This window comes from Hippocampus zosterae, chromosome 2, assembly GCF_025434085.1.
Source record: "Hippocampus zosterae strain Florida chromosome 2, ASM2543408v3, whole genome shotgun sequence".
In the NCBI taxonomy this organism is placed as follows: Eukaryota; Metazoa; Chordata; class Actinopteri; order Syngnathiformes; family Syngnathidae; genus Hippocampus; species Hippocampus zosterae.
In genome coordinates this window covers 32851879-32860725 of record NC_067452.1, presented here as the reverse complement: position 1 = coordinate 32860725, position 8847 = coordinate 32851879, and positions in this window count along the sequence as shown.

Here is an 8847-nt window from a genome sequence, read left to right as displayed (position 1 = left end):
TTCCGGACCTGCTGGCTTCCTCACATTCATCTTCCTCAGTTGGTTCCTTACCTGCTCTGTTGTGACGGACAGGCAGGAACCAGGTGACATACTGGGTTGATGAGAGCTGGTCGAAAGAGGAGGGGGAGGAGAAGAAGTCCTCAGTGAGAGAGGTTGCAGTTTGTGGTTGGGGGAAGGGACAGACGACTGGTCGAAACGATTGAAAAAATGGTTCAGTCCATCTGCCCAGTCCTTGTCCTTCTCGATCACTGTCTTTGGGCTGTCATGGCCTGAGATTTGGTTTTCAGGCCCCTGCAGACACCAGTGACATTGCTGGCCTGTAACTGGTCCTCCAATTTCATCCTGTATATCTTCTTCCCCTCCCTGATCTTTCTTCTCAGCCGAATCTGCACGGCCTTCAGCTCCTCTCTGTTTCTCGACCGAAAAGCTCTCTTCTTCTCCTTCAGAAGGGTCTTTATGTCAGGATTAATCCATGGTTTGTTGTTGGAAAAACACCGCAGAGTTCTGGTGGGTACAGTGTTCTCCTCACAGAAGTTTATATAGTCCGTGATGGTGTCAGTGAGTGCATCAATGTCCTCCCCATGAACCTCGCTGAAGAGTTCCCACCTGGTTGTCGCGAAGCAGTCCCGCAGAGCATCTTCAGCTTCCGATGACCATTTCTTGACCATTCTGGTCACAGTTGGCTGCCTGTGCACCAGGGGTTTGTACACAGGCTCGAGAAATACCAAGTTGTGGTCTGCTCTTCCAAGAGGGGGGAGGGAGAGGGGTTTATATGCCTCCTTGGTATTGGCATAAAACAAGTCCAAAATATTATTGTCTCTAGTGGCACAGGTTACATACTGCTTGAAGGTTGAAAGGGAGGACGACAGAGAGACATGGTTGAAGTCCCCAGAGATGATCAGCAGGGCGTTGGGGGACTGTGTTTGCAGCCTGCTCACGACAGTCATCAGGGCATCACACGCTGGCTGCATCACTTTTAGCCGACGGGGGGATGTACACTGTCACGGCTATGACGTGTGAGAATTCCCTCGGGAGATAATGGGGCCTGAGGCTAATGGCTAGCAGCTCAATGTCCCGGTTGCAGAGTTTGTCTTTGATCGTGATATGCCCCGGATTGCACCATTTGTTGTTCACAAAAACAGCAAGTCCCCCACCTTTACTCTTTCCACTCCCTTCATTCCTGTCCGCACGTATGAGTTGGAAGCCTTCCAACTCAACATGTGTGTCCGGAGTGATCGCTGTTAGCCACGACTCTGTGAGTAGCATTAGGCTAGCCTCGCGGTACTCCCTTTGATGTCGCGTTAGCGCCGCCAGCTCATCCATCTTGTTAGGGAGCGATCTTACATTCTCCATGATGACGGACGGGAGGACATGTCTGTACTTTCTCCGCCTTGTGCGGCGGTCCTTCCCGGCTCGACACCCTCGTGTCCTCCTCTTCAACTCTCGTGGGATATCCGGTTTGTCACCGGCCAGTAGCCCGCTGTTAGCCCGTCATGCTAACAGCTGGTCCTTACTGTAAACAATGGAGTTGCGTGTGCTATCTGGATCTCCGTTCACAGGATACGTAAAAAGATTAAAGCAAATAAAGGAGATGAGTCAAGTCAAGTCAAGTCAAGTCAACAGTATTTATAGAGCACTTTCAAACAGCCATCGCTGCATACAAAGTGCTGTACATGGAGCGATTTAACATATACAATAAACAGTAAGACGAATCAGTAATAAGTAATAAGGCGGTAGAAAGCACCAAGCAGTAAAATCAAGAGCAAATCTAAGTCATGCTGAGTCAAACGCCAAAGAATACAAGTGAGTTTTGAGGAGGGCTTTAAAGATGGGCAGCGAGGAGGCTTGCCGAATGTTCAGTGGGAGGTCATTCCAGAGAGATGGACCAGCAACAGAAAAGGCTCGATCCCCTCTGAGCCTCAGTTTAGTTCTTGGTACGTCTAGCAAAGACTGGTCCACAGACCTGAGGCGCCGGGCAGGGGTGTAGGGGCGTATGAGCTCAGAGAGGTAAGGTGGCGCGAGATTATTCAGATTTGAAAACAAAGAGGAGGATCTTAAAAATAATTCTAAAATGAATGGGGAGCCAGTGAAGGGATGCCAAAGTAGGAGTTATATGCTCCCTCTTACGAGTACCAGTCAAGAGGCGAGCAGCGGCATTCTGTACCAGCTGAAGGCGCTTGATGGAGGACTGGCTGACTCCAAAGTACAGGGCGTTGCAGTAATCGAGCCGGGATGTGACAAAGGCATGAATTACTGTCTCAAAGTGTTCATGTGAGAGGAAAGGTTTTATTTTGGCCAGCTGTCTAAGGTGAAAGAAGCTGGATTTAACAACGGCACCAATTTGCCGATCGAGTTTGAAATCACTGTCCAGTTTAAGTCCCAAGTTTGAGACCGTTGATTTCAGATAAGGAGATTGGGGGCCCAAGTCTACAGGATGGAATGTACAAGGTCCACTGGGGCCAAACAATATCAACTCTGTCTTCTTTTCGTTGAACTTCAAGAAATTTTGTGCCATCCAGGTTTTGATTTCTTCCAGACAGGATAGGAGTGGCCTTAATGAGAAGGTGTCTTTCTTGCTCAGTGGGACATAGATCTGGCAGTCATCTGCATAGCAGTGGAAAGGAATACCATGTTTCCTTAAGATGGAACCCAATGGGAGCAGATACAGCGAGAACAGCAGAGGCCCCAGAATTGAGCCCTGTGGAACACCACATGACAGGGGAGCAGTGCGTGATTCAGAGCAGCCAAGGCTGACACAAAAGGTCCTGTCAGCTAGATAGGACCTAAACCAATCAAGAGCACTCCCGCCAATGCCCACCAAGTGCTGCAAACGAGTCAGCAGAATACTGTGATCCACTGTATCAAATGCTGCAGTTAAGTCCAATAAAACCAGACACACGTGGTCTCCAGAGTCATTTGCCAGGAGGATGTCATTAGAAACGCGTAACAGGGCTGACTCCGTGCTATGCATCGTCTTGAAACCTGACTGGAAGACCTCCAAGATGTTATGTTCATCCAAGAAAAGTTTCAACTGCATGTGCACCACTTTTTCCAGAATTTTGGAAATGAAAGGCAGTTTGGAAATGGGTCTGTAACTTGACAGCTCATCTGGATCAAGACCAGGTTTCTTGATCAAGGGTTGGACCACAGCATGTTTAAACTGTTGGGGAACTACACCAGAAGAAAGGCTGCTGTTGATGATATCCAGGACCGATGCACCAACACTCGGGAGAACCTCCTGAAAGAAGCGTGGGGGAAGAGAGTCGCAAGGGGAGCCAGATGGCTTCGTCTGGCGAACTACATCCTCCAAAAGTGCCAAGGACACAGTATCAAAAGAATTTAGGACAGCTGAACATGGAACATGGACAGAGGGGTCAGATGCGGTATTTGGGACCGGAATCCTAGCTGTAGAGACCTTATCAATAAAGAACTGAAGGAATCTGTTGCACATCTCGGCTGAAGAATCCGAGCAAGTAGGCAGAGGGGGTTTGAGTACAGAATCTATCGTTTTAAATAGTGCACGAGGGTTGTGACGGTTGGCTAGAATAAGGTCCGACAGATATTCTCTTTTGGCCTCTTTTACTGTGAGCTGGTAGTTACGCCAGCTGTCTTTCCAAATTTGAGAAGAGACATGCAATTTGTCTCTTTTCCACTTGCGTTCAGCTTTGCGACACTCCTGCCTAGCTGCGCGGGTAATGTCGTTAAACCATGGCTCGGGTTTAGGCTTTGGCTGCACAATTTTTGAAGGAGCCACCAAATCCAGGATGGCCCGGCATGACGAGTCGAACCAAGAGGTGAGTTCCTCTGTGTTAGACGAGGGTACGCAAAGGTTATTAAAGGCATCAGAGAAACGACTAGCAGTGTGAGGGTTAAAAATTCGGCGTTTACAACTAGGAGCGCCAGATTTCACAGCAGCATGCGATAAGACTACGTCAAATAAAACTGCCATGTGATCAGAAATTCAATTTTCAAGGACTTCCAGATTTGACACCGTTATACCATGAGCAAGGACAAGGTCTAAAATATGTCCTTGTTCGTGTGTCGGGCTGGTCACATACTGCACAAAATTAAGAGTCGATAAGTCTTAAGAAGTCTTTTGCTAGCGTTTTTTCCGGACAACATACATGGATATTAAAATCCCCCATTAGGAGAATACGATCATATCTCAGCCTGATTTCCGCAAGAAAGCTTGAAAAGTCGCTTAAAAAGTCTTTGTTGTATTTAGGAGGACAGTAAATGACAGCACAAAGCACCGGGAAAACACGACCAACTTCAAAGAAGGTTGCTTCAAAGCTGTTGGCAGATGTGGTGAATGTGCACCGTTTACATTTGAAATTGTTCTTAAAAATGCTTACCGTACCTCCACCACGTCCTGATGTCCTCGGGGTATCGAGGAAATCACAGTCAGGTGGTAACAATTCAATCAAAGCTTTGTACTCACCGGTACCTGCCCAAGTCTCCGTCAGACACAGAAAATCCAAGTCATTGGAAAGAAAATACTCCCTCAGAATATGGGTCTTGTTCGTCAGCGACCGGGCGTTTAACAACGCGATCCTTGTGGAAGTAGCAATGGGAGGGCTTCCCTCTGTCAATCGCCGAGCCCGGGGGAATTCCCTCAAAAGGTTTCGCTGAATTCCTCCCCGAGAAATGCGCGCAGGGTAGAAATGCCGTGGCACGATGGGAGAGCCAACGACTGTTAGCAAGCACGAGGCGACGGGGTCGAGGGCACACCACGCCGGAGCGATCGAAGTGCGTCTCAGATCCCGTTTCAGTTTCACGAGCTGACCACTGCGTTTGCCGCGGCGGCGGCGGCGCTTTCGTGAAGGGAGCGAGCGAACGCGGAAGAGATCAGCCGGCAGGTTAGCCAAGAACGGAGGTAGCGTCTTTCCACCACCGTCTTGCCAAAACGCGGCCGAATCTCCGACGTGTTGTTGAATCAATAACAACGATCGGCGATCATAAACCAACCGAGATGCTGTTAGGGAGGTAACAAGCATTGCGAAAAGTAAAAAAAACCGAAATGGCAGGAGCGTCGCCGAACACACTGGCGCACAAGCGGCCATCTTGGATTTTTTTTTTTTTTTTTTGAGGATACGTAAAAAGAGTAAAGCAAATAAAGGAGATGAGCATAAATGAAGCTGCCCCTCCCCCCCCCCCCCCCCCCCCCCCATGGGTTTGGGGTACAAAACCACCCAAAACAAAATGGGAAGAAGTAATAAAGTAAAAGGACGAAAAGAAACTCCAACAGGGATATGAGCTGCTGGAGAGGCAGCCACTCAGGGGGCACCATCATCAAAAAAAAAAAATAATAATAATATATACATATAAAATATAATGCACATTGGATTTTAAATTTTTTAAATAATAATAATAATAAATTTTATTTATAAGCTTCTTTCACGACACCCAAGGTTACAATAACAAAAACAACAAAACACAATACGGATTGAGCAGCGGCAGCCAACGCTCCAGCGTTCACTCAACCCGGAAGTCGGAAAGAAACCACAAGAGAGAGAGAGGGGGAGAAAAAAAACCACGCTCGAACTATCCTCATTATGAGGATAATTTGAGTTCGGCAAAAAAACTCCTGCACAAGCGTATAGCAGTTACAACAGGTCACAAGACATGAACAATGTCTTTCCGGTGCGCCTTATAGTGCGGAAAATACGGAAAATATTTTGTTTTTGTGTTTTCTTGAACAACGATATTACAGGAACGACCACAATATTGTTAATGAATAATGGTGATACAACACTGTTGGAACCTTGAAATGTAGAAGTATCCCTGTGTGTTTCTTTGCATGAGTTTGTTTTTGTTCCTGTAATTTGCATGTAAAAAATGTATTGGTGACTGTTTACTGCACGCAGCCAAATCATTTTACAATGATAATTTATTCGTACATTTTTGTTGTCAAAAGGAAATTCTGACCGGGACTTTTTTAGCTTCTGAAGGCTCTGGGATGATTTGTGTATATGTCATATGAATATTTGTGATGAATGTGAGCAAAGTGAATGGTTGTGTGCTTTACTGTGTGTTTTTGTCTTTTTTTTTTTTTTTTTTGCAGCGTGAATAAAATCTATTTTTCTAATGTGTACCAGTATTAATTCCTTACCTGCTTCACCCAGAAAGCTAATTTGATCCCATCTGAAATTAGATTATCACAATCAAAATGATGAGGATAGAAATTCGGTTGGAATTGGCCTTCGAAAAAGCCTTTTCTTGTGTATATTCCTCTTTTCGAACTGAAGTACTGAAAAGAAATTGCCAAATTATTCTCGAATGAGACCATTTCTACTCATCTTTTCGATCAGTACAATCCTACGAGCCACCTGATTGCACGTTTTAAATAAATCTATCCTCTTACACAGAAGAACCTTGCCAGAAGTTTGCACTTAACTATGTACTATTTCTTGTTTAGCAATCTCTCAGGTCACTTTCCCAGCTGAAATCATCTGAAGATGAAATGGTGCACGGTTCATGTTGGAAGTCTCTTCATCATACGCATTTGCAATTTTGTCTTGAAAAGCTGCAGCTCAGCACAACATCCTTTAAAAAAACTCCTCTCTTTGCGATTCATGACGAGCACGTCTCCCTCCGCAACGGTGATGTTGGCGGATTCCACCGCTTCAGGTCCCGGGTGGGCCGTAACAAGGGAAGCTCTGACCTGAGCTGGACTTCGCTCAAGCTTTGACCACAGTCGTGCCGTTGTTTATCCAGCGAAACTGCCCAGTCCTGAAACAGGCGGCAATATTGGAGGGATGGCAAACTTTTCCTGGAATTGGGGAGAGACCGTAACCTGAAATGGAAATGACTCAAGACGGGCAAGACACTGTGAACATGTCGTATAAGAGCGAATTTAAGGAGATGAGCAAATAAAACTTTTTTTATTTGGCATCAATTCATGTGCAAAAAAACACAACCGGCTCTATGTAAGAAATCCACACGACTCATTCAAACTCAGCACACAAATGTTATCAAACTCAGCACACAAATGTTATTAGTGGGACATAATATCGATATTGCAATCGTTATCTCCCATAGTACACGAGTATCGATAAACAGACGATTACATAAGAACATTGCAACTATCTGATGTCCAAGTATGTACTGATTATTGCCAATGTGTGTAATTTTATTATTTATTTTAATCTAAGGGAAGAAAAAGAAGAAAAATCATGTTTCATTGGCACTGGTGTGTGGAATACTCAAAATCACTTTTTTGGTTTTTTATTTTTATTTTTTGGTCAGACTGATAAACTAGTTGAGACTGAATTAAGAGCACTTCTACTGGTTGCAGCCAGTTACCTTTTGCACCAACAACTTCTAGTTGCACTTCATCATAAAATGGCCCAAACTGATTGATGAATAGTCAATGCATCCCAAATGTCATTTCAAATGACCCCCACCCCCAAATGATGTTATTGATGCAATATGGTTGCTCTTGCTGGCAAAAAAAAAAAAAAAAATCACAATGATATAAAATTGCATATTTCTCCACCCCTTGCTCATAAGACTACTTACATTTCTGTACAACAATAAATACCTGATGCATGGATGTGTATAATTTAGGGGGTCTTCGGATATCAGAGGTGCTTGGGAAAAACATTTCGTGTTCACAGTCAGTACCTCCGTGCGGGGAGGAGAAACTGCTCCTCAAAAATAACAAGGCTTCTCTCATCGGTCTTTGGCTCAGCAAGCCATACTCGAGTCATCCCAGTCAGCAAAGGCATGTGGCCCGGATTCGGCATGAAGATGGCACGAGCGCGCAAGGTTCAATCAGGCCCGCAGGATAATTTAAAAATGAAAAAATAAAATGCATAAAAAACACAGAATTAATATATTTAATAGGGTGCAATTTATTGAGTATCCACTAAGGGACACAGTTTTGACCAGAGAAGAAGACAACAGCAGTCTCAGTCCATCACTGAGACAGACCGATGACAGTAGACGCTATCAATAGTACTCTCACATTTACACATTTAATAGTACTCCTTAGTTTGTAAGGTGTAGGCAAGCATTACATTTAGATTTATATGCACGTGTAAATGGTTTAACACTTCCTTTCTTTATAAATCTTGTTTAATCATAAAGTGCAATAATATAGTTTTCAATACCAATTACTTGTTAAAGTTTGTACTATCAATGGGATCAGTTGCAATGCATTTATGTGAATGATAAAAGTAAATTGCATATTTGTTGAAGGAAATGCTTCATGAAATGTTTTGTAAAAGATACGTTCATTAAATTTCAACATTTTTTCAAATGTTCTTGTGCTTCTTTATACCAAAACAAAGGAAAGACATTGGTTTGATTGTTTATAGCAAAGTATGGTATCATTTTAATGGTCCGGCCCACTTGACATCTACCGAGGTCGTATGTGGCCCACCATGTGAAATGACTTTGACACCAGTGATGAATAGTATGGCGTTTTTAGCCGAAAAAACCAACCATGTACAGAAAAGCGTTTTTAGCCGAAAAAAAACGACCATTTACAGTAAGACGTTTTTCGAAGAAAAAAAACAAAATTTTTTCATGGTCGTTTTTTTTCGTCGAAAAACGCCTTATTATACATGGTCGCTATTTTCGTTGAAAAACGCCTTTCTATACATGGTTGTTTTTTTCGTCTAAAAACGCATTACTATACATGGTCATTTTTTTCGGCTAAAAGCGCCTTACTATACATGGTCATTTCTTTTTGGCTCAAAACACCTTCCTATACATGGTTGGTTTTTTTTTTTCCAGCTAAAAACGGCTCATCGTTCACTTCAAAGAGCCGGCTTTTTGTACCGGCTCGTTCGCGACCGACACATCACTTGTGAAAATGGCGGGGATTGAACAGTCAGAGGT